General features: G+C 46.8%; 1 protein-coding gene across 8 annotated transcripts in view; it reads left to right on the forward strand.

Moving 5' to 3' along the window:
* The window catches only part of PTPRF (protein tyrosine phosphatase receptor type F), a 730,253-nt gene that overhangs the window by 299,067 nt on the left and 403,932 nt on the right, over positions 1-27,254 (forward strand). The window contains exon 1 of one of the 8 annotated variants that reach the window (XM_075003562.1): positions 20,135-20,261. The exons of the other annotated variants lie outside the window; for them this stretch is intronic. The gene's annotated coding sequence lies outside the window, so the exon portion shown is untranslated. Of the gene's footprint in view, positions 1-20,134; positions 20,262-27,254 lie in introns of those variants that run through there. 8 annotated transcript variants of the gene reach the window in all.

Below are 27,254 nucleotides of genomic sequence, written 5' to 3' on the forward strand. Positions count from 1 at the left end.
AAGTGAAGAAACAGATTAACACAGCCAGATGGGTACCCAGAAGCCACCTGCTACAAGACAGGCCCCACGAGGAAAACAAGAGAACACGTCTGACCATCACATACAGCCCCCAGCTAAAGCCTCTCCAACATATCATCAGTGACCTGCAACCCATCCTGGACAACAGTCGTTCACTCTCTCAGACCTTGGGAGTCAGGCCTGTCCTCACCTACAGACAGCCTGCCAACCTTAAACAAATCCTCACCAGCCACTATAGACCACAACGCCGTAACTCTAAACCTGGAACCAGTCCCTGCAACAAATCTCGCTGCCATCTTTGCTCACATATCTACACCAGTGATACCGTCACAGGACCTAACGTCAACCACACCATCAGGGGCTCTTTCACCTGCACATCTACTAATATAATTTCTTCTTCGAGTGTCCCCATGGGTGCTCCACAATAGGTGTCGGGCTCGCCCGGCGCCGCAGATCGGATCTTCCAAGCAGTTTCTGCCGGACTGCGCATGCGCCGGTGCGCACCACTCCCCCGCGCGCACCTGGCCACGTGCGCGATCCGGTCCCCGCCAGTTCCTCTTAACCGCCGTCGGCTGCAGACGGAATCCGACTAGGCTAAGGCCAAGTAGCGTATTCAATGACTTTAACTGTTTTTTCTTTAACGTTTTTCAAGTACTTAGGCTACTGCAAGTTAGCCGGTTGGTATTTTTCAAAAAAAAAAAAAACAACAACAAACAAACTACAAGCGGGACAGCTTCAATCCAGTCCCAGTAACAAGCGCCGGAGGCCAGGAGCATAGGGCCATCAGCCCTCCTGCTGCAGCAGGCCATCAGAAGGGGAAAATAGTACAGAGAAGGTGCTAAGTACCCGTTTAACAACTGAAAGACTCACCAACAATGTCCTCTTCAGGATTTAAAAAATATGAGTCCTGCCGAGAGGTGATGCCAGCATCTGATGGGCACAGTCTATGCATAAGGTGCCTTGGGGAGTCCCATGTTGCACAGAAATGCTCCTTCTGTGCTAAATTAACAGCCAGAGCAAGGAGAGACAGGGAGATGCGGCTTAAAATGCTGCTTTTCGACAAGGCCCTCCAGCCACACGTGCCGGAGCGGCCGCAGCAGGAGGGACCCTCCGGGGCCCATAAAAGGAAAGCTGCCCTCCCTCACCCCATCAGCGCAAAAACGGAGGAAAGTCTCCCCAGCCCGATCCCTGCCGGCAACAATAGCGAGCGGGACGGGAGGAGCGAGCAGCCCCCAGCCGGAGCAACAGCTTATCGGCGGCGGCACGAAGAGCCATGTGGAAGCGGCTCAGCCTCCAATAATCAGCCAGCTGCCCCGCACCGCAGGCAGGGCGGCGGCTAAACAAGCGCCGGTACCGGCGGCACCGCAGGCAGCGGCACCGACCCCCGGGGAACCGGCGGTGCAGAGCGCGCAGGCACGCAGCCTGCAGGCACCGGAGGACACCGCACGTGCGGCACAGCCCTCGAGCGTGCCGAGCTCGGTGCGGACGGGGCCGGGATCCCCTGTACGTTAGGGGACGGAGTTACCTCCTCAAGGGAGGGGGAAGGCTGCACACAAGAGGAGGCATTGCAGCCCCTCTCCGCACAGGGCTATGGAGTTGCTTTCTCACAGCCCTCCGCTTATGTTGCAGACTCCAACCAGAAGGCAGGGGTCCCCCCTAGCCTACCCAGAGCCCCCTTCTCCATTTTTGCAACCAGCCTCACCCTGGCTGGGACCACCTTCACCCTTCCTGGGGTTTGAACCGCTGGACTATTATGCAAAATCGCGCTCTCCAGTGTGTCGACGATCTCCCTCCCCCAGACGCAGAGGGTATGCACCAAGGGAGTGGTCTAGGTCACCTTCCCAAGAACAGTGCCTATACTGCCATGGTCGCCCCTACCATGCGGGGCATAGACACCATCGGCAATCTACTAGGGAAAGATCCCCACAGACGATCTCGTACCCCCGAGGGGAATTGCGACCAGGGACAGAGACTCAAGCATCTCAGGGGGGACTGGTTATGGAACCCCGAGATTTTCCCTCGCAAACCTCTAGTGAGAGGGTGTACCATCACCAGCAGGAACCGGAAGGGTCCAGAGAGACGTACCCCAGCGGTTCCTCGCTCTCCTCCCCGGATGAGGCTACGGCCCCGGGGGACGTCCATCCTCCGGACGATCTCAAACAGTTCCAAGAGCTGTTTTACGAGGGTGGCCTTTATGCAAGGCATCCAGACAGCAAAGGTGCAAGAGAAACACCATAAGCTCCTCAAAAATCTGAGACCTCCGGCCCCCTCCAAAATAGCAATACCGCTTGATGACACAATCTTGGAGTCCGCCACTATGATATGGCAGACTTCTGCTACTATTCCGCCTGTCCACAAGAGAGCGGGAAAAAAAAAAAAAAAAATACTTTGTGCCGACAAAGGGCACGGAGTTCCTGTTCAGCCACCCACAACCAAATTCCTTGGTGGTGGAGTCGTCGCAACGTGGGGGAACAGACAAACATGCCAAAAAGCTAGAGCTGTTGGGCAGAAAGGTCTACTCCTCCTCCACTCTACTGTTGCGAATGGCAAATTACGCAGCGCATCTAGCGAACCATAATTTCGACAACCACATTAGGTTAACCTCCCTCATGGACTCGCTTCCAGAGGGCAAGAAACCAGTGCTCAAGGCCATCATGCAAGAAGGCTACGCGGCCTTGAGGACGGGAGTTCAGATCGCCCTGGATGTTGCGGTACCAGTACCAGCAACAGCGTCCCCAGTACCACAGGGGTTACGAGCAAGGGCGACATCAACAGCACCAGCAGTACAGAACTCCCAGGCGACGTTCCCAACAGAGCCGTGCGTCCTCGGGGCAGGGCCAAAGGCCACAAGTTTGACACACAGATCCAGGGCTGCGCCATCACTACCATCTCAAGGTCATCCGAAGCGGTTATTCCACCATCGCCTCCGACCATTCTATAACCAGTGGCAAAGGATCACCACAGACAAATGGGTGCTGGAGATCATAGCCACGGGTTACGCCATCCCCTTCCAGTTGCTCCCACCGCCATGACCTCCACCCAGGCCCCACCTCCAGGAGGCCTCCCATGTAGCGAGGCTCAAGCAGGAGGTAGACCATCTCATACTCATAGGGGCAGTGGAAAGAGTGCCGGAGCAACTGCAAGGGAGAGGGTTCTACTCGAGGTACTTCCTCACGGGGAAAAAGACAGGAGGCGGGAGGTCCATCTTAGATTTTCGAGGCCTCAACCGGTACCTGCGCAAGCAACGCTTTCGGATGATCACAATCGCCTCCATCCTTACGGCACTAGACGATGGAGATTGGTTCGCAGCCCTCGACTTATAAGACGCGTATTTTCACATAACTATTCATCCGGCTCACCTACGATTCCTCTGGTTTTTCATGGTAGGCAAAGAACATTTTCAATACAAGGTCCTACCGTTTGGCCTCTCCTCTGCCCCCAGAGTCTTCACCAAGACCTTGGCAGTGGTGTCAGCCTACCTGCACAGACAGGGGGTATTTATATTCCAGTATCCGGATGACTGCCTACTTAAAGGGGCCTCGAAGGAGGAGGTACTACACATGATATGCGTCACAGCAGGCACGTTCTCTTCGCTCGGCCTGGTTATCAATCTGACAAAATCAAAGATAGACCCCACACAGGACATAGAGTTCGTAGGGGCACGCATAAATTCTATTACAGCGAGAGCGTATCTACCAGAGACTCGCTTTCGGGCTGTCGGCTCCCTCGTGCAAGTCTTCACCTTCAGCCCTACGGTGCTGGTTCTGACGTGCTTACAGCTGCTGGGCCACATGGCAGCAGCGACGTTCGTAGAACAGAACGCCAGGTTACACATGCGCAGCATGCAGCACTGGCTGGCGAGCGTATACAAACCGGCAGCACACACTGTTCACAGGGTGGCGTCGCCCACAACAGAGGTGCGCAAATCCCTGCAATGGTGGGTAAACCCTGAGAACCTGCTAACAGGGGTACCCTTCCACCAACCACACATATTGGTTTTTCTTACTACAGATGCCTCCCTCATAGGGTGGGGAGCACACATGGGCGAAGAGGTGACGCAAGGGCTGTGGTCCTCCACGGAGCAGTCACTGCACACAAATATACTGGAGCTCAGAGCAGTGTTCAACGCCTGCAGACACTTCCGAGACCATATAAAAGGCAAAGTAGTCGGGATCAGTACAGACAATACCTCCACCATGTTTTATATAAATCGGCAAGGAGGAGCTCGGTCCCGTGCCTTATGTGCAGAAGCAGTCCAGTTGTGGAACTGGTGCATCGCCAACAATATAACCTTGAAAGCCTCGTACTTACCAGGCGCTCACAATGTGAAGGCCGACCAGCTGAGCAGGCGTTTCGCACTCACGCACGAGTGGCAGATCCGTCCCGATCTGCTGCAACCGATTTTTCATGCATGGGGTTTTTCCCCAGATAGACCTGTTTGCTACTCAGCACAACAAGAAGTGCCCACGATTCTGCTCCAGGGCAGGACTGGGATGGGGGTCCCTGAGGGACGCCTTCGCGATCTCATGGAGGGGCTCCCTGGTTTACGCTTTCCCTCCCACAGTGCTCATCCACAAAGTGTTGCAGAAAGCCAGGAGGGAAGGAGCCTGAATGATCCCGATAGTCCCAACGTGGGATCGACAGCAATGGTTCCCCCTACTCCTGCACATGTCGGACCGGCCACCGATGCCCCTTCCGGTGGCGCCGGATCTGCTCACGCAAGCCCAGGGGTCCATAGTGCATCCGCACCCTCAAGGCCTGAGACTACAAACGTGGTTAATTCATGGCTCAGCTCCCTAGAGAGCACATGTACGGAGGAAGTGCAGCAAGTCCTAGAAAGTAGCAGGAGGACTTCCACCAGGAAGACCTACAAACAGAAATGAACTCTCTTTACGGCATGGTGTTCTACCAAACAGCTAGCCCCCCTTTCGGTGCCTATGGCTGTGATATTAGAGTATTTACTGGACCTCAAGAGAGGAGGACTCTCACTATCCTCGTTTAAGGTCCACCTTGCCGCCATTTTGGCGTTCAGACACGAAGAGGAAGGGCACACGGTGTTCGCCCATCCCATGGTTACCAGGTTCCTCAAAGGGCTGGTAAACCTATACCCCCCTCGGAAACCGCTTCCACCTTCGTGGAACTTGGACCTGGTGCTTAATGCGATAACGGGACCACCGTTCGAGCCTTTGGCCACGGTTTCCCTCTGCCTCCTTACGATAAAGACGACCTTTCTTCTCGCAATCACGTCAGCTCGCAGGGTGAGCGAGCTTGCGGCAGTTATGGCAACGCCACCCTGCGCTGTTTTTTCCAAGGAGGCGGTAACCATACGGCTGCACCCAGCCTTTGTTCCTAAAGTTTCTTTCTGAGTTTCATACTAACGAACCTATTGTTTACCCTCGTTTTATCCAAAGCCTCATAACTCTAACAAAGAGGCGCGCCTACACCTCCTGGACGTGAGGAGGCGCTAGCTTTCTATATAGACAGGACCAAGTCCTTCCGGAGAACGGATAGACTCCTAGTCTCTATCGCTCCCCAATCAAAAGGAGAATGTCTCTCTTCGCAGAGAATCTCGAAGCACATCGTATCTTGCATAAAAATGTGCTACAAACTCAAAAAGACTCCTTTACTGGCCATGCCCAGGGCTCATTCCACTAGGGCGGTGGCAGCATCAACAGCCTGTTTTCAAGGGCGTTGCGCTAAAAGACATTTGCAGAGTGGCGACCTGATCATTCTGTGACACCTTCGCCAAACATTACGCCCTTCACAGGGTATTCCAAGAGGATACCCGTCTCTCGGCAGCGGTCCTCTCGGGGACAAGCTGCACATAATCCGATTACCCACCTCCTATCTTGGGTTACTGCTGGGTAGTCACCTAATGTGGAGCACCCACGGGGACACTCGAAGAAGAAAGAAAGGTTACTCACTGTAGTAACGGTGGTTCTTCGAGATGTGTCCCCGTGGGTGCTCCACTGCCCGCCCATCCTCCCCGCTCCGGATCTCTGTTTAGTGTTTTGCAGGAGCATCCGAGGCGGTTGGTCAAGGAAGTGGCGGGGACCGGATCGCGCACGTGGCCGGGAGCGCGCGGGGGAGTGGCGCGCACCGGCGCATGCGCGGTCCGGCAGAAACTGCTTGGAAGATTCGATCTGCGGCGCTGGGCGATCCCGACACCTAATGTGGAGCACCCACGGGGATACATCTCGAAGAACCACCGTTACTACGGTGAGTAACCTTTCTATATGCCATCATGTGCCAGCAATGCCCCTCTGCAATTTACATTGTCCAAACTGGACAGTGTCTACGTAGAAGAATAAATGGACATAAATCAGACATCAGAAACGGTAATATACAAAAACCTGTAGGAGAACACTTCAGTCTCCCTGGACACTCAGTAATAGATTTAAAAGTAGCAGTCCTACAAAAATATTTAAAAAATAAAATGGAGAAAGAAATCTCTGACCTGCAATTCATTTGCAAATTAGATTCTATCAACCATGGATTGAACAGAGGCTGGGAGTGGCTGTTCGCTTACAAAAGCAGTTTCTCTGCTCTGGATGTTCACAGCTCCACATTAGAATATGACAGTGGGCCACATGCCCTCAGACTGATCTGACTCGTTTTCTCCTCTCTTGATGTATACTGCTGATAATGGGCCATTTTCACCGTGACTGAATAAATATTCTCAGCTCTGGCCCTCCCTTTTACTGGGACCCCACTCTAAATATTCCTCTGAACTCCCCACCCCCCACTCATGCATCTGACAAAGCGGGTCTTCACCCACAAAAGTTTATGCTCCAAAATATCTGTTAGTCTATAAGGTGCTACAGAACTTCTTGTTGAGGTCCAAAAATGGTTATCAAGGTTGGCAAATCATATAGAAGAGCAGAAAGAGGCGGGTGTGGGGTGTCCCCTGAAAGCTCATCACCTAATAAATTATTTTGTTAGTCTTTAAAGTACTACATGACTGCTTTTCTCCAAAAGAAGGGATCTTTTTATGTCAATAGCTGACAGTACTGTGTTTCCACTGGGGATGTTAAAGTATAAAAAGATGAGGCTTACCAGTACGGACTGGTGCATCTCCCTACCTGTCATGGGCAGGGAGTTGCTCCAGCCCCACAGGGCCATGGTGGGCAGGGGCTCTCCAGCCGGGCTGAAATAGCCCCATCCATGATGGCTCTGGGAGGGAGGAGTATCTGGGGAGGGGGAGGAACAGGTAGGGAGGTCTCTTCATCTGAGCTGGAGCAGCCCCTGTCTGCAGCAGGAGGGCCATTTCAGCCCAGATGGGCTGGAATGGCTTCCCCTGCCATCCCTCCACTTGTTTAGTTGGTTAACTGGTTAAACCTAGCATTTGACTGGCTAACCAATTAAACAGGGTTTTACAACCCTGATTTCCACTTATATCCTATGGCCAGTCCCCAAGAAAATGACTCAATTTGCCTATGTTAGAGAAAACTCATTTATTTTGTGGTCTTAACCGTTATAGGATTGTATCGAAATTCTCATGACACGGCAATTCTCAAGAAATTTTCTTTTATCTTGCACTCTGTAAGCCAGTGATTCTCAGAGATTAAACCAAAACACTAACATTTTATTAAGGACGAGGGCTTTTTCATCTGGAAATGAAATGTAAATAATATTGCCATGTTTTATCTTCAGTTTCATGTACTTTTATGCTTGCTTTGCAGTATTATTACACTAGATTTTCACAGTAGGGAGGTGTCTTTGCAGCCTCAGAAGATTCCAATCACAAAATGTTATCCAATTCTTATTTTGTACGTTGGAATAAGTCTGTAAGACTTTCAGTTACCCATTAAATGCATGTGCTACCCTGGATTTTCAGCCCTTATTGCATGGCTGAGCAATACCTCTTCCATGAATTTACCTTGCAAAATGAGTGTGATGGGTATCTTGGTCAAAATTCTAGAAAGGAGTCGTAATGGGACAAAGTGAGTGACCATCTGAAATGGGAGCAACAAGAACTCTTGTGACTCCTTATAGACTAACAGATATTTTGGAACATAAGCTTTTGTGGGCAAAGACCCACTTCATCAGATGCATGAAGCAGGTCTTTGTTCACGAAAGTTTGTACTCCAAAATATCTGTTAGCCTATAAGGTGCAACAAGACTACTTGTTGTTCTTGAAGCTACAGACTAACATGGCTACCTCTCTGATACATCTGAAATGGCGCATTCTGCAATTCAAAATGCAAAGATAAAACTTCTGTATTGTATGTCACTGAAAGCTCTAATAAGAAGTTAGCAGCCCAAGAGGTAGTTTAGTTCTTCTGTGGGAAAGACTTAAGTTTTGCTTAAACATCTGATTGGTTTCCATTCATCTGATGTAAGATCAGGCTTACCAGTAATGGTCACGTGGAAAGTGCCATACCAGGTTGAACCTATGGTTCAGCTAGTCCACTGCTGACAGTGGTCAGTACCTGAAAGGTCATTGTAAATTCTGTCTGTGCTCAAAGAGTTTCTCTTCACCTGAATTTGTGGGGATTCCAGCTCTTACAAGGTAATGGCAGTGTGTGGAGGAGGAGACGACGACTCTCGATTGAGCCTGTGTACTTGGACATCAGATCACAGAATATCTAGATGCTTGCCCTCCCCCCCTCCCCCCCCCCGGGAAGGCAAAACATCCTCACTCAAACAGTTTGTGTAGTGGCTTTATTTTATGAAATAAAATCTCTTTTAATAGCAGCATTTTAGACAGCCCAGTAAAGTTACACCTGTTTTTGCTAATACAGCCTTTCTTTCCCTGTCTTTATAATAACCTTTCTGAGCCTTAGCTTAAGAACAAAAGGGTGTGGCAGACAGGATACTACATTTTCACCATCTTAACAGAAACAATCACTTCTCAGGGTGTTAGTACAAATTTTGTTACTAAATTGCTCCTTCACAGTATAGTTTTACTTATTGGTGTACTGAAGGCTCTGATGTCAAACTCTGTGTGTGTGTGTGTGTGTGTGTGTGTGTGTGAGAGAGAGAGAGAGAGAAGCAAAAACACTGCTATGCTCATCTGAGTTATGAAAACATGGGAAATGTGTTCAACTATCAGGGAATTTTTCAGATGCTTTTGTTTTGCCTGGCAAACTGGACTGATTTTAGAGAGAGTGAGAGAACACTTCACAGTAAGCATAAACCTGGATTTCATCAAGGACTTTGTGCTTCTGACGTGTTTGAAGAAATGTGTTTTAGAAGTGAGAAAGCTGTGGTCTGTCTGCTGGCCAGGCGTCTGCTTTCTTGCGGAAGAAAGATGCATCAGGAACGGTGAACTGTGGAGGGTGAAAGTCAGATGTCATAGATTTTGAGATTGAAAAAGATACTTAATATTGATGTAAGCAGCTGGGTATGTTTCAGTATCTAATTATATTTAATGTGGAGCAATGTCTTCCTATAATGTCAGATTGGAAATAAAAGATCACTTGCAAAGAGGAATGAACTTTATGACATAGTTAATTACAGATGAGTTTAGTGTGTTCAGACCAATGTTGGTCGCAAAACAAAGGTTGGAATGCATGAAGAATAGGATAGAAATAATGGGGAAGTAGTCAGTGGCAATTTTGTGAGTCAACAGTATGCACCCACCTAGAGTAATGCTTTCATGCTTTATCTAAAGGAATTTAGCAGAAATAGAAGAGTTTTCAGGAGTATGATGAAAATAACTAGAGGCTGGAAAGCCTTCCTTGCAAAGAGAAATTGAAAAGATTGATTACTTTGGAGAGAGAGAGAGAGAGAGAAGATAGAGGTATAGAAAATAGTGAATGGTCTGATGGACACTTCTGATTAAAAAGCGCGCTCTCTCGCTCTCTCTCTCTCTCTCTCTCTCACACACACTCACACACACACGCACAGCTTCTGATTTTAAACACTGGAAAGCATTGTGTTTATGTCAGGGCTAGTCTGTACAAAGCAGTGATGTGTGTTTCAGGGGTGTGATTTCTTAGGAGCTTAAAGTATTGTACATGAATTGGATCATGGAGACCCCACAGATATGCACTGAAGGTCCCCTAGTGCACTTTAGTATAATCCTCTTTGAAACAGTTCAGTGTCAAAGCATACCAGGAAGCATTACAAACAGATTACTCATTACAGTATGTATGAGTAATGTATATAATATATAAAAAGATAGACACGTGATCCCTACTTCCCTTTTTGGATATTTGCATAACACTCAAATTGCTACAAATAACGCCTCCCCACATACCTGCCCACCCCGCAATGATACGAATAATGCCAGAAAAACAGAATATCTACCTAGTGAACTTGTTGCCACAAGATATATACATGCATAATGGGAATATTCTAGCTACATTAGATATCATGAAAGATGTATATGTATCTCATCTGTTGAAGCATAGGCCCAGTTACTTACTGTCTTGGGGATAGGAAGAAATTGGGATCCTCTGTGGAAAGGTTATTTAGTAATGGTCCATTATTGTGAGCTTTGTTGCACCTTCCCCAGAAGAATTTGATACCATCTACTTTCAGACGTGGATTGCTAGTCAAGATGGACCACTGGTCTGATCTGTCATCCAAAGATTTTCAGTCCAGAAGGAATCATGGGTCAGACTAGATGATCTAATCACACGAGCCATAGAATTTCATCCTTTTACTACTGTATTGAGCCACAATAACTTGTGTTTAACTAACGCATCTTCCAGAAAGGTGTCCAGTCTTTGGTGTGACAGTTACTGTGTTCCAATGTAGTGTTTAAGGTAATAAGTACTAATCTTCTGACGAAGTAAAGGACCTGCTTGTCGTTTGTCCTTTTCTGTGCTCCAGTATGATATGAGATGCCTTACAGCAGGCATAGTACAAGTTTTACACAAATGTTTCTGCTCATTGTTTGTAACTTTCTGAAGCTTACATTTTGGCTCAAGAGTTCCTGTGTTGGTCTTCAGCTAAAGGTAAAAGGATTTGTTTGTTTTTGATAAACTAGTTTTGACTATTTTTGAGAATGAGAAGAGTGAGAAAAACACTTTGCATTTTTATGTATTAAATGAAAAATGCAATATTATTAAAAATACTCCACTGCTGCCATGGCTAAGGTTAGAAAGTTGGATATTTGACATGGAATAGATTTCAGTGGTCCAGTGAAGATGAGCTTTGGAGTCACCAGCAAGTGACAGTTTTGCACTGTTTTCTTGCGAAATCATCTAACGCGCTCAGCCAAAGAATGACATGCCCAGTGTGTGTCTGATTAACTTAACTGTATGCTTGAAAATTTAGTTAAAATTTGCAGTGAAGGAAGCAAAGATCTCCATAAGGGAAAAGTTGCAGAAGAGTTTCACTACTCTAGATCTTCTTATCTTCATTGTTTAGCGATTTCAGGTGATGTCTACTCAAATTGTTCCTGTTATGAAATATTTCCGTCTTTATTTCTTAATCATATGAATTTGTATATATTTTCCATTGTTAAAGGAAAATTATGGTTACACTAAGACACAAAAGTAACTAAATATATCCCCTGAGACTGTCTGCTGCACCATAATTCTGTCCCTTTGTTTCTATTTAGCATCCTAACACAGTCTATGTAATGTGAGTATACAATTTTAAACATGTAATAATCATACTTATCTATAACATGAGAGTTATAAGTGTAACATCTTGCAACATCATTTTATTGTTACAGGGATCCAGAATGTGTTTATTGGCTTGGACATTTTTATTTTAAGTTCTTTTTTTGTACTTGATTTAGTCAGTGAACATGTGCTTTTGAATTCCTTTTCAGTCAGCAGCACAGCCTTCTGTAGGGGGTCAGGCCTTTACTGGGAAGCTAAGTTAATTTAAATTTGTGGCATTTTACTTAATCTGTTGTGTTAGAACAACTCACTGTACTTTTGAAGATGAGAAACTCTATTTACATGCTTAGAGCCGTATATGATGAGATACTTCCTGTGTGTGTAAAAATCTGCACAACATGAAAGAGGATTTCTGTGCTAGGAAGAACTCGGTCAATCAAATGTTGTGAAGAGAATCTTTGGACATCACCTGGCTAACCTGCTAAGGAGAGCTTCAAACTATCTCCTGTGGGGGATGGCGAACTAAATTCAGCCAATGCACGTCCATATACAAGTAACAGAAACAAGGGGAGAAGGTCTCATTTCTGTGAAAGGACCTTGTCATGGTGCCTCTTACAAGTTGCTTAGGGAATTAGTTCACTCTTCTCAGCAGGGAGCCTCCCTCTGTCTGGTGTGCCATCTGCCTCCACTTCCCACCCTACCTTGTGCTCTGCTTGGGACCCACATTGCTACCAGGATTGCCAGGTCCTCTTTGGGACACTGCCATCCAGCAGTGCCCACTGCAGTCCCTTGCTCCCTTCCAGAGGTCTCAGCAGTCCTCATGCAGGGCAACCACCAATGCGGCCAGCTGCAGCCTCTGTGTAGTGACCCCTCCCCCTTACCTCAGGGACAAGGCGCAGCCTGTATGGTGTGGTGCAAGGTGGGAGGGAGGGATGGAAGGGACCCAGGGCTGCCCTGTATTTTACGTCTGGGCCCAGGGAGCCTTTGACAGCAGCCTTGTCCTGCCCTCCAATTCTCTTCCCTTTACTGCCTTATTCCCTGGACCACTTCCCCGCGAGCCCTTGGGCCTCTCTTTCAGGGTTGGCAGTTTGGCAGGTGTCAGACTGGAGCCTCTTGCAGGTTCCCCTCAGCATTCCCAGTACTGCTCTAACTGAGGTGCTGCCCCGACTGGGATCTGGGCCTACACCTTCCCTGGTCAGGATCTAACTGTTGTGCCTTGCTGGCCTGGGGTTCAGGGCCAGAAAGCTGGCAGGAGTTGGCCTGAAGCTTCTCTCTAAGTTCCCTCCACCTGCCCAGCACAGCTCTGTGTGAGGTGCTGGCACATACTGGAAGCTGGTCCTGCACCTTCCCTGGCCAGGACCTCACTTGTTCAGGTCTGTTGCAGCACAATCTTATATGCCAGGCTGCTCCAGCAACCTGCCCTCTGTTTGGCTCTGCCCAGGAGCCCTTTCGTCATTGGCTGGGGGTGCAGAGCAGCTCCCTCCAGCCTGCCTCAACCTCTTCCGTGTAGGAATGGGGCAGTCACCCCACTACAGGCCTAGAAATCATTCATTAGAAAGGGAAAAGAAAAGCAATAGGGCAGCTTGCAAAATGTCTTTGATGCCTGTAAACAAATGTGAGATGTAAGGGGAAGAACCATGGTGGACTGGAAGTCGCAGTATATGAAGAAAACTATGACTTAATTAGCATCACAGAGACTTGGGACACTGACCCCAGCCCTCTACTCTCCCTCCTGCATACGTGCCCTAGGTCAAAATCCAAATCCTCTGCACCACTTCTCGCGCGCCCTTTCCCCTCCCAGATCCTGAACCCCAGTTCCCTGTCCCATGTCAAAATCCCCTCGTGCCTTTGGTCACAACCTCCTTCCACATCCTGTACCCGCTCCTTGTAACTCTCCTCTATGTTAGAGTCCTCTCCTGGACCCACATCCCCTCCGGGATCCTGCACCCCAATCCCCTGTCCCAGGTCACAACTCCCCCAGTTCACCCAAGCTCCCTCCCAGAACACACACCTCCTGCTGCATCCCAACCTCCATCTGAGACCACATCCCTCTTTTATATCATGAAGAGTGCATTCCTTGACCACTTACTAAATTCTTGGAGTGGCCCCCATCAAAAATTATTGCCCACCCTGGCAGCTGTTCTTTTTGGTTCTAGTTTTGACCCACATTGATGAATCAGTTGTAAATGTGAAGGTGGTCAGGAACTTGGCAGGAAGTGATTATGATCGGATAGAAATCAGGATCCTATGGAGAGGAGGACATGAGAACAGCACAGCAAGGACACTGGACTTCAGAAAACTGAATTTCAGCCAACTTGAAAATAGTGGGCAAGGTTCCATAGAAAGACCAGTTCGGAAGAAAAGGAAAAGGATGTGAAATTAGGGGCTCAACGTCAGGGTGTCCTGAGGAAATAGAAGACTAGCCCCAGGAGGCCATTGTGGCTGCACACATTTCTCTTAGCTGTCTAAAACCCAAAAGGGAAATGTACGGAAGGTCACATCACCAAGGACTACATGTGGGAATAGTGTAGGCGTATTGTGACAAAAGCAGGAAAGACTAAGACGGTGAGTTACAGCCAGCAAGGAATAGTAAAAGGTAGCAGGAAGGGGCTTTCAAATATGTGACCCAGAAAGATCAAGATGATGTAAGGTCCACCGCTCAGTGAAGAACGTGAGCTGGTAATGGAGGATGAGAGGAAGGCAGGGCTGCTCAGTGATACTTTTCATCAGTCTTCTCACAAAAAATAACGTGGTCAGACAACTAGTGAAGTTACCATAGGGAATAAAGGGGAAAGGATGTAGATTAGGCTACGAAAAGAACACATTAGGGATCTTGTGCCTGATTGGAGTGTATTAATATCAGTGGTGCCAGATGCTATTCATCCTGCAGTAATGAAGGAATTAGCTCAGGGCTCCACCGTCTGTGGGCTGGATTCTCTGCAAGGGAGCCTGAACCTTGGAGTCTGTATATGGACTACAGGTTGGGGGTTCCAAGCATTAGCAGGCACAGAAGGGAAGTCACAGGAGCTGATAGCTCGGTCGTTTGAGCATTGGCCTGCTAATCCCAGGGTTTTAAGCTCAATCCTTGAGGAGGTCATTTAGGCATTGGGGCAAATAGATGCCAGGGATGGTGCCATGTCCTGCCAAGAGGACAGGGGACTGGACTAGATGACCTCCCAAGGTCCCTTCCAGTTGTAGGAGATGTGTATCTCCAATTATTTATTTAATAGTACTGCTCTGCTCAGCGCTGGTTATTCCATAGCTGAGTATGTGTCCCATTTTGGTCACCTGTGTACAGAAAGGATGTAGAGAAACTGAAAAGGAGCCAGAGGCAAACGATAAAGATGATCCCAGGGATGGAATACAAGCCATGTGAATAAAGGCTGAGGGAGCTAGATATATTTAGAAGAGAGGAGATTAAGGGGTGACACAGAGTAGTCTCTGGGTGCTTAATAGGCAGCAGTTTAAAATGTAACCTGTGGAACTCCTTGCCAGAGGATGTTGTGAAGGTGAAGGGCAACAAAAATGATTAAGGGTCTGGAGCACAAGACCTATGAGGATAGGCTGACGGATTTGGGCTTGTTTAGTTTACAGAAGAGAAGACTTAGAGGTGATTTAATAGCAGCCTTCAACTTCCTGAAAGGGAGCTCTAAAAAGGAGGGTGAGAAACTGTTCTCAGTGGTGTCAGATGGCAGAACAAGGAGTAATGGTCAGAAGTTGAAGAGGGAAAGGCGTAGGTTAGATATTAGGAAAAACTACTTGACCAGGTGGGTGGTGAAGCATTGGAATGCGTTGCCTAGAGAGGTGATGGATTCTCCATCCCTCGAGGTTAAGTCCGGGCTGGACATGGTCCTGGCTGGGATGACTTAGTAGGGGTTGATCCTGCTTGAAGCAGGGGGCTGGACTAGATGACCTCCTGAGGTCCCTTCCAGCCCGGTGATTCTGTGAGAACTACAACATAATTAAAAAAAGAACTAGGTAAATTCATGGAGGTTTGGGCTCTTCCACCTGCCCCCCTCCACACACACACACACACACACACACACACACACAAAATGTGGAGTCGGGACTGGAGGTGTGGTTCTCTCCCCCCCCCCACCCCCCCCCGCCCATGTGGGTGTTGCGCCAGCATTGGTTTGTGCCTCACAGGCTGGATCACTCCACACAGATACAGCCCAAGTGGTGTTCCTGCAACAAAGTCAGGCCTAATGAAGACACTTCCTACACTGGCAGGAGAGCTTCTCCCATAGGCCCAGACTCTGTGGACTGGAGCATGTGTGGGAAAAAATGGTGATGTGCACCCACAGGCAGGTCTTGCCGATCAGCTCCTCTGCCTGCCACTGAGCAGCTGCCCAAAGGTGGGCATCAGGTGTTGTGAGGTGAGGGAGGAGCGAGGGCAGGAAAGGTGGAGTAAGGGAAGGACATGCTTTGAAAAGGGGTGGCACAGGGCTGCAAGAGGCACAGCAGGGGCAGGAAGGGGTGGGAATGGGGCTGCGGGGCCAGGGCCTGGGGCAGAGCAGGACTGAGCTGTATGGGGGAAATGAGTCAGCATCTGTGATCTGAGAAGTGGATAGGAGACACCTACTATTGACATACCGCTGCCTACACTGGGGGTTAGTGCAGTGTAATGTTGTGCTCGGGGGGGGTGGATTTTCCTTGCCTCTGAGCAACATCATTCTAGTGACATGTACAAACCAGGGCTTAGTGTGTGTGTGCTGTATGCATATTGTATGATCTCACAGATTGTTCTGAAAGCTCTCTTGAGCTAGCCAGGCAGATGAAAATGCACTTGTACTTTGAATAGGAAGGAAATACATACCTTGTCTCAAAAGCAAAGAAAGAGAGTTGCAGAGTCCTACAAAATCCAACTGTTCTGTCAGGATGTTCTCTCCAATCATTCTGTGGCTTTAAATAGTTAATTTTTTGAAAGAGTGAGAATGAAATCTGCACCGTGTTATGAATAATAGAATATGGTAATGTTACAGGGAAAGACACAGAAACTCCACAGACTGACAGCACAGCTGCTAAGTGTTAGGTTTTTAAAAATATATAAAATCTTTTGTCAACAGAATTGAAAACAAGATGATAACATCATTTGTTTCTGCATGATGGTATTTTGTAAGGAAATATAATGATAAACTGTTTTGCATTTTGACCTTTTTAAATTTTCTGAGCTCTCGTATCTTCTAGTGAATTGGTGAGACTCAATTTAGATGTGCAGAATCTTAATGGCTACTTTGACATTTTGCCAGACCTGGTTTGGATACCTGTGCTTGATTAGTTTTCCGGTGTACTTGCTCTGCCAAGCCTGAGACACTAGCCTTCTATGTAGTTTAGTTTCCTTTAAAGTGATTGCACTGTAAACCTCTTTCCAATTAAAAGGTGTTGCTGTTCTGGTAATGGAAAGTTGTTTTATTGTTCCTGTCCCCTGATATCCATGCAAGTAGAAAGGCTGTAGGAAAGTGTTATTACTGGGTTTTTGTAGTTCTTTGTTGTCTGCTGCAGATCTCTTACGTACAGACCAGTAAGAATTCTGGCTGGCTGGCTGCTGGTGAATATGGATGACTCTTAGCCCATGTCTACACTAGCGAGCCTACTGCGGGACAGCTGTACCAATGCAGCTGTGCTGTTGTAAGATTGCTCATGTAGCTGCTATAGGCTGATGGGGGACTTCTCCTGGCAACATAATTAAACCACCTCAAAATGCAGTGGTAACTGTCAGTAGGAGCAGCTGTTCTGCTGACAGAGAGCTGTGCACACCAGTGCTTTTGTCAGTGTAACTTACATTGCTCAAGGCAGTGTTTTTCCACACCAGTTAGCCGGTGGCCAGGTAATGTGTGGTGAGGTACTCCCCTGGGTCCTAAGCAACCCAGTTTTTTACTGTTAGAGCAGGGAGCTACTAGCACTCTCACCTACGGCCAGGCTGTAGTAACCAAACGGTTAAAGTTCTTTTTGTTGTGCCAGCAGTGTTGCAGTGACAAAAGGGTTAACAGCAGCCAGGCTTAGATCTTAACTAGTTACGAGTTTATTAAGCTACAGTTATAAGCATGTGGTTACAAAAGGCTATTGTCTACTTCTTATATGCTAGCAAAGTACAGGTGTTAACAAGTTACATTACAATCCAATACAAAGATATCTGTTACCATCTAACACAATGATATCTTGATACAACGACGTCCAGTTACAGAGCTCTAATTCTTTAGCTGTGCACAAAAAAACGGGGACCTAGCATGGGTATATCTTACCCTCTCTGCGTCTCTCGATACCAGCATAGCCAAGCCGGATCGGTCACTCAATTCCACGGAAAGACGAATACGAGGTTGGGCGTCCCCAGTTGTGGACCTCGGGAGGCAATCACCTGACCCGACCAGCAGGTAGTTGGTGGAATGCACTCAGAGTTAGAGTTCTGCTGGGCCCACCTTTTATACCCCTTTTTGGGTTACGTATTCTCTTTCTTATCTAAGGTGCCAGATCGTACTGGTCTGTCTTTGTGACTCCAGTTTGTTACAAGGGCAATTCTTACTTAATTTGCACTTGTAAGACAGGAGATAAGCAATTGGAGAGTACAGGACATTCTTTTTGTGTGGGCGGGGGACTTCCCCTTCAGGGATGGCTGTGTGGTCATCAAATTCATCAATGCCAGCTGGGGTGATTTCTTGGGGTCCCCCACCTCTTGTTGACAGTTTGGCCTGTTAGCCTTCTATCTGTACTTTCTGTTTCTCAGGGTCACAATAAGCTAGCACATCTGGGCCTCAATGAGGGCATCAAAGACTGTGCTGTCAGCAGCCGTTTCCATGCCCTGTGTGCTTCCCAGTGGGGTGGGGGGGCAGCGAGCAAGCTGGCTTGTAAGGGGGAGACTTTGTCTGGCTACATTCCACCCCCGATGCACCACACTACATCCCAGAACTCAAGGTGGTGGTGGTGCCAGCACCTCTTGCCCTCATTGGAGGAAGTCTAAAAGTGCCCAATGATCCGATCAGTATGTGGGGAATCGCGGAACTGGCTAGGATCACTTGTCAGCTCCATGTATTGGATTTGTGTGGAGGAGATAGCCACATCAATTGGTCTCCTAACAATGCACAGTGTTATGCAAAACAGAACTACTATGATAAGAACAATCAAAATAGTGGTTACAATGGAATGCAGGAATGGAGTGAGAGAAAATTCTAATTGTTGAGCTAACCATTTTAACCATGAGATCTTTCCATTTTTAGTTACAGCATGTAAGATTTTAACTGTATCTTTGATGACAGATACATCCTGTTTAATCTGTTCTGAGTGTTTACTGAAAAGCAGCAAGATTGGTTAATTATAGCACAAACTCCTCTTTGTTGGGCCAGGACTGCATACTTGGAGACCCACCCATGCCTTGCTGACACTTAAACAGAGAACAATTAGACAGGAAGGCAGATGGGAATTATGGTCTAATCCAGAAAGTTCAAACTGGTTACCTCTATCCCCACCAGCTTGGCTGGGAGGACGGGACAGAAGGGCCCAGCCTAACCTTGGAGCTTCCTTGCACGTGATGGCTTCCACTCCGAGGAATTACAAGCAAGACACTCAGTTCCACGAAAGTTTAAACCGGTTACCTCTACCCACACCAGCTTGGCTAGGAGGACGGGACAGAAGGGCCCAGTTTAACCTTGGAGCTTCCTCGCACGCGATGGCTTCCACTCCGAGGAATTATAAGCAAAACACTCAGTTCCACCCTCCCAGCACCCGGGACGACAAGGTTGTCAGGGACTCAAATCCCAGCAAGCCTCATCCCATTACAGGGTACGATAACTGAACCAGAACCAGAACTTTCAGATTCCTTATCCAAGTAGGAGTTCACCCTATCGCAGCATGGACCCCAGGGGCTGCGGCGAAGGTAGGAGTGGACGTCGCTGTCATCAAAACAGACTGGTCCGCACCGGGAGATGTTGCTCTTGTCCCACCAATCATTCAGGTTCAGAGGGACAAACTCAATTCCCAATCTGGTAGAGGAGTTCAGCAGGGTACACATCCAGCAATCCGTGGCACCAGCGGTGGAGACGATGGACTGGATGGCATTCCTGAGGGGATGCTTAGGTGTGGCAAAGGTCAGCAAGCTAGTCAGGAAGATGACGAGGAGTTGAGGTGCCATGCTGTCATCTGGGTTGAAGGTAGCTACAACACAACTAGGTCTATAGCAATTACTGAAAGTCTATTAGTATTAATATGGCATATAGCAGCATGCATGTATTATGTACATTAAAGTTCTTTGGTGTGTACTGATGTTACAGGTGACTGTTGCCTTGCTTCCTCCCAGGGAGGTGTGCATTCCAGGTGGTTCCTTCTTTTTCTGGAGAGAAAACACAAGGTCAGCTGGTCTTGGATGTGATCCAAGCCTCGGTAACGGTTACTGGTTCCCTTTTAGAGTCTAAAGCAGTCTACACCCCCACCTTTGCATGAGTGCAGTACATGAGTCTGTGTTCCCAGGCTAGGGTGTTTAATTACAACAGTATCTCCAGGATTATATTTGGAGTCCTTGAGCGGCGCAACCGAGTTTGAGGAATTTTTCCCTGTAGGGAAGAATCCTCTGCTGATTGGACTGCCGGTAGGGGTTTGCTTGTTGTTTAGTCACTGCACCACCTCATCCAGCCTGTTTTCCCAAGTGCCATCCGTGGGCTTCAAGTGGCTTTTTAACAGCCCATTCCAGCACTCGACTATGCCATTGGACGGGGGTCAGTAAGGGAGGTGGTAAGTCCACTGAATTCCATACTTAGTAGCCCACTCTTGTACTACTTTGTTTTTAAAGTGTGAGCTGTTGTCAGACTGGATTTCTTGGGGTGCTGGGACAATTGCTGTTAAGCGGTTTAGTCCCATAATTGTGGGCAGTCCTGTTGCCAATGGGGCAGGGTATGCAAACCCTATTCCTGAAACAACTTCCATTCCAGTCAAGAGGTACTTACACCTTTGCCTGGTAGTAGGAAGTGGGCCAATGTAATCAACCTTCCAGGTTGCCCATAGTGTTTTTCCCATCTTTTAGCCTAGCAAACCGCTGTCCTTCAGCTGTGTGTGTTCAGGTTTTAGCACAGATAGTACAGGCTTGCACCACGTCTCTAGCCTGTCAGTGGGTGATGGGCCACCCCCTGATATGTGCTTGCCGCACCAGCTCATCACTTCCTGTGTGCCCCAGAGTCTCTTGTATCCATAGGTACAAATGTTCCCAATCTGCTTGGGTGGCAGAGATCTGGGCTGCTGCATCTGCCAGGTTATTTAGCTGTGCAGCCGGGGTGTTATTCTTTTGGTGGGCTGACGCATGTCCTATACTTAAGGGTTGCTCGGTGGCATGGTGGTACTCACTAGGCATTCCTACCTTCCATAGGGATTCCTTAATTAAGGTGGAGTTCTGTGCGGTATCAGCTTTCCAGCATGGACATTCCTCTACCCACCCCAAGAACAAACAAACAATAACCAGCACATTTTTAAAAGATTTACACTTGGGTAGCTGAATGAAGTTCATTTATAACTTCAGGAACAGTCCTAAAGGCAGAGATCTGGTTGCCAGAACTGTCTTTACAGGTTTGCCCACGTCATGGGCTTGGCAGACAGGGCAAGCCAGACAGTTGTTCGGGACACTTAGGAGAATTTGGAAGCAAACCAATTTGCTTGAACAGCAGTAATCATCCCCCTGCTTCACTTAACATGAGTCAGGCTGTGGTGCATGCAAGCAAGATAAGGGAGAAGGACCTTGGGTGCAACCAGGCGGCCGTCCGGGGAGCACCAAAGGTGTTCAGGATGCAAAAGGCATTCATCCAGTCTCCAGATAGTTTCTTCTGAATTTTGGGCCTGATCTTGGAATAGTGCAGTATCAATAAGGGTTACAATAGGAGACTGTGAATCTGTAAAAATGGGAAACAGGGAAGTGGCCTGAGAGAGGAAAGGTCTGCAGCTTTAGCTGCTGTGTCAGCCAAGGCATTTAATAAGGCAGCAATATACAGACCATTTTTGTTTTAATGAGCCCATGTGTATTTTAACTTACCAATATAGACAATTTGATAATGCTATTAATAAGATAAGCACAAACATAAAATACAAAACCACATTCTTCATTTTAAAAGGAGATTCATGATGTTTAGGTTGTTCTTCAGTAACTACCAGCTTTTCCCTGTGTTTCTGAAAGACAAAAGAATACTTTCTACCCCCTTTGGGGTGGCAGGTTACATATTGGAATACTCCATTTACAAATATGCTCAGTTCTTTCTAAACTCTGCAAGCTACTCACTCTGAATTTTCTCCAGACCCTTCAGAGTTAAGGACTTACTCACTTACTCTTAACTTCAAATCACATGCTTATTTTCCAAAATGACATTTTATTGGATATTACCATTTTAAGTATTACTAAAGGGATTTAGATCTTTTATACCTAAACTTACTGTTTTTCCTATATTGGAAGGTGTCCATATCGGAAGGCGTCCCCTCCTTATGGATGCACCAGCAGGACAGACAGACAGACAGACAAACAACATTAAACAAAACTCCATGACATGACACAAACACGTGTTAGCAAAACAATTAATGTAAACAAAACTCCATGACATATACACATACATGACAACATAAATGTTTCCATAACTACACTTTGTACCACAAAGAGTTAAGAACTTGAACTAAAGCTTTCAGAGTTGGGCAGTTTCTTCAAGGTCTTGTAATCTGGGCTTTTGTCCAAGAAGCTATTTCTCACAGCCTGTGCAACTGCTCCAATATTCCTTTTTCCCTTTTAGTTTACAAGCAGTTCTCTGCTTACAGAGCTGCAACCATAATTCCTCTGATTGTCCCCAGTTCTTTTCCAACATTTCCTCGTCCCACTTTGGGTCACCCCATCCTTCCCGGGTGAATTCTTTCTCTATGTTGGGGAAATCCATGTTGTTTATCATGACTGGTTTCATTTTGTCACTGCGGTACAGTCTGTGTCACAACCCTGCTCGCTGCGCCAATTCTGTTAGCCGGTGGCTGGGTAATGTGCGGTGAGGTACTCTCCTGGGTCCTAAGCAACCCAGTTTTTTACTGTTAGAGCAGGGAGCTACTAGCACTCTCACCTACGGCCAGGCTGTAGTAACCAAACGGTTAAAGTTCTTTTTGTTGTGCCAGCAGTGTTGCAGTGACAAAAGGGTTAACAGCAGTCAGGCTTAGATCTTAACTAGTTACAAGTTTATTAAGCTACAGTTATAAGCGTGTGGTTACAAAAGGCTATTGTCTACTTCTTATATGCTAGCAAAGTACAGGTGTTAACAAGTTACATTACAATCCAATACAAAGATATCTGTTACCATCTAACACAATGATATCTTGATACAACGACGTCTAGTTACAGAGCTCTAATTCTTTAGCTGTGCACAAAAAAACGGAGACCTAGCATGGGTACATCTTACCCTCTCTGCGTCTCTCGATACCAGCATAGCCAAGCCGGATCGGTCACTCAATTCCGCGGAAAGACAAATACGAGGTTGGGCGTCCCCAGTTGTGGACCTCGGGAGGCAATCACCTGACCCGACCAGCAGGTAGTTGGTGGAATGCACTCAGAGTTAGAGTTCTGCTGGGCCCACCTTTTATACCCCTTTTTGGGTTACGTATTCTCTTTCTTATCTAAGGTGCCAGATCATACTGGTCTCTCTTTGTGACTCCAGTTTGTTACAAGGGCAATTCTTACTTAATTTGCACTTGTAAGACAGGAGATAAGCAATTGGAGAGTACAGGACATTCTTTTTGTGTGGGCGGGGGACTTCCCCTTCAGGGATGGCTGTGTGGTCATCAAATTCATCAATGCCAGCTGGGGTGATTTCTTGAGGGTCCCCCACCTCTTGTTGACAGTTTGGCCTGTTAGCCTTCTATCTGTACTTTCTGTTTCTCAGGGTCACAATAAGCTAGCACATCTGGGCCTCAATGAGGGCATCAAAGACTGTGCTGTCAGCAGCCGTTTCCATGCCCTGTGTGCTTCCCAGTGGGGTGGGGGGGCAGCGAGCAAGCTGGCTTGTAAGGGGGAGACTTTATCTGGCTACAGCACCCCAAGTGGTTTGATTTTTGCTGACAAAAATAACAGTGTGGACATGGCCTTACAGATGATGCAGCTTCAGTACCAAGGAGGATGCAGCTGCTGCCAGAGTGTTTTTTGTAGCTACTCTGTAACCTGCCTGATGTAGTGACTCTAGTTTAGACCATGTTGGGGGTGGGGGTGGGGAAACTGGTCAAGGGTAGGAGTAAAGAATCTTGGATTGCCTCTGGACCTCATGCCAAAGGAGACAAACTGATTCTCAGGCAAATTAAATAACGTGCTTTTATTGCCTTTGTGATCCCACCTGTAGAAAAAAGAAATTAACAGAAACCTCTGAAAATCACAGGAATCTGAGTTTCTTGAAGAAATAAATATGAAAATCATAAAACGTGTTATTTTCCTTCATTGTAATGGGAAATGCAAGAGTTGACTATAGAATTGTGCTGCTAAATGCTAGAAACGGGTGACAGAACTGAACAGAGCTCCAAGGACTGGGGTCCAGTTGATCACTGTTGAAGAGCTGGTTGCTCCTCCCTAATTTGTGAGGAGAAAGACAAATGTTAACTGTTCCCTGATTGTCTCTGTGCTGGCAGTGGGTCCCAGAACTGATTTATAGCACTTATTCAGCTTTTAGCAAGCAGCAAATGCATTGCTTAATTATTCATGACAGATGTATTATTGCAGGAAATTAAGACATCAAGGAAACAAGTAAAAACTGTTACTGACTAGAGCTATAAACAAGGGGATGCGGAAGGGAATATAGGATGGTGCTACTTGAGATTTCAGAGAGATGTCACACTTTCAGAAAGTAACTGGTTAAAATATCCAGATCTTTCAACATGTAACTCACTATCAAAACAAAAAGCAGTCAAGTAGCACTTTAAAGACTAGCAAAATGGTTAGAATCATAGAATCATGGAACACTAGGACCGAAAGGGGCCTCGAGAGGCCATCGAGTCCAGTCCCCTGCCCCGACGGCAGGACCGACCACTATCTACACCATCCCTGATAGACATCTATCTAATCTGTTCTTAAATATCTCCAGCGAGGGAGATTCCACAACCTCCCTTGGCAACTTATTCCAGTACTTGACCACCCTGACAGTTAGGAACTTTTTCCTAATGTCCAACCTAAACTTCCCTTGCTGCAGCTTAAGTCCATTGCCTCTTGTTCTCTCCTCAGAGGCCAAGAAGAACAAGTTTTCTCCCTCCTCCTTATGACACCCTTTAAAATATCTGAAAACCGCTATCATGTCCCCCCTCAATCTTCTTTTTTCCAAGCTAAACAAGCCCAATTCTTTCAGCCTTTCCTCATAACAAGCCCAATTCTTTCAGCCTTTCCTCATAAGTCATGTTCTCCAGACCTTTTATCATTCTAGTTGCTCTTCTCTGGACCTTCTCTAATTTCTCCACATCTTTCTTGAATTGGGGTGCCCAGAACTGGACACACTATTCCAGCTGAGGTCTAACCAGTGCAGAGTAGAGCGGTAGAATGATTTCTCATGTCTTGTTCACAACACACCTGCTAATGCATCCCAGAATCATGTTTGCTTTTTTTGCGACAGCATCACACTGTTGACTGATATTTAACTTGTGATCTACTAGAACCCCTAGATCCCCTTCTGCTGTACTCCTTCCTAGACAGTCTTTTCCCATTCTGTATGTGTGAAACAGATTATTCCTTCCTAAGTGCAGCACCTTACATTTATCTTTATTAAACTTCATCCTGTTTACTTCAGACCATTTCTCCAATTTATCTAGATCATTCTGAATTATGACCCTGTCCTCCAAGGTAGTTGCAACCCCTCCCAGCTTGGTATCATCTGCAAACTTAATAAGCGTACTTTCTATGCCAATATCCAAATCATTAATGAAGATATTGAACAGAACTGGTCCCAAAACAGACCCCTGAGGAACCCCACTTGTTATGCTTTTCCAGCTGGATTGAGCACCATTAACAACTACTCTCTGGGTGCGATTAGCCAGCCAGTTATGCACCCACCTTATCGCAGCGCGATTTAAGTTGGACTTGCCTAGTTTGTCGATAAGAATATTATGCGAGACCGTATCAAATGCTTTACTAAAGTCTAGGTATACCCCATCTACTGCTTATCCCTTATCTACGAGTCTCGTTATTGTGTCAAAAAAAGCTATCAGGTTGGTTTGACATGATTTGTTTTTTACAAAACCATGCTGGCTGTTCCCTATCACTTTACTACCTTCCAAGTGCTTGCAGATGACTTCCTTAACTACCTGCTCCATTATCTTTCCTGGCACAGAAGTTAAGCTTACTGGCCTGTAATTTCCTGGGTTGTTCTTATTCCCCTTTTTGTAGATGGGCACTATATTTTCCCTCTTCCAGTCTTCTGGAATCACTCCTGTCTCCCATGACTTTCCAAAAATGAGAGCTAACGGCTCAGCTACCTCTTCTATCAGCTCCTTGAGGATTCTAGGATGCATTTCATCAGGCCCTGGTGACTTGCAGACATCTAATTTTTCCAACTGGTTTTTAACTTGTTCTTTTTTTATTTCAAAAACTAACTCTACCCCTTTTCCACCAGCATTCACTATGTCAGGCATTCCTTCAGATTTCTCTTTGAAGACCGAAACAAAGAAGTCATTAAGCATCTCTGCCATTTCCAAGTTCCCCATTACTGTTTCTCCTTCCTCACTGAGCAATGGCCCTACCCTGTCCTTGGTGTTCCTCTTGTTTCTAATATATTTGTAAAAGGCCTTCTTGTTACCCTTTATGCCTGTAGCTAGTTGGAGCTCATTTTGTGCCTTAGCCCTTCTAATTTTACTCCTGCATTCCTGTGTTATTTGCCTGTGTTCATTCTGTGTAATTTGTCCCAGTTTCCATTTTTTATAGGATTCCTTTTTTAGTTTGAGATCATGCAGGATCTCCTTGTTAAGCCAAGGCGGTCTTTGCCCATATTTACTCTCTTTCCTACATAGGGGAATAGCTTGTTTTTGGGCCCTTAATAATGTCTCTTTGAAAAACTGCCAACTCTCCTCAGTTGTTTTTCCCCTCGGTTTTTCCTCCCGTGGGATCTTACCTACCAGCTCTCTGAGTTTACCAAAATCTGCCTTCCTGAAATCCATCATCTCTATTTTGCTATTTTCTGTCCTACCAGTCCTTAGAATTGTGAATTCTATGATTTCATGATCACTTTCACCCAAGCAGCCTCCCACCTTCAAATTCTCGACCAAGTCCTCCTTATTTGTCAAAATCAAATCCAGAACAGTTTCTCCCCTGGTGGCTTTTTCAACTTTTTGGAATAGAAAATTGTCTCCAATGCAGTCTAAGAACTTATTGGATAGTCTGTGCCCCGCTGTATTAGTGTCCCAGCATATATCTGGATAGTTGAAGTCCCCCATCACCACCAAATCCTGGGCTCTGGATGATTTTGTTAGTTGCTTAAAAAAAGCATCATCTACCTCTTCCACCTGGTTAGGTGGCCTTTAGTAGACTCCTAACAGGACATCACCCTAGTTTTTTACCCCTCTTAAACTAACCCACAGACTCTCAACACGTCCATCTCCTATGTCCATCTCCACCTCAGTCCAAGTGTGTACATTTTTTGTATATAAGGCAACACCTCCCCCCTTTTTTCCCTGTCTATCTTTCCTAACCAGGCTGTAGCCTTCAATACCAACATTCCAATCATGTGTATTATCCCACCAAGTTTCTGTGGTTTA

The sequence above is a fragment of the Carettochelys insculpta genome, chromosome 9 (assembly GCF_033958435.1).
Source record: "Carettochelys insculpta isolate YL-2023 chromosome 9, ASM3395843v1, whole genome shotgun sequence".
NCBI classification, from domain to species: Eukaryota; Metazoa; Chordata; order Testudines; family Carettochelyidae; genus Carettochelys; species Carettochelys insculpta.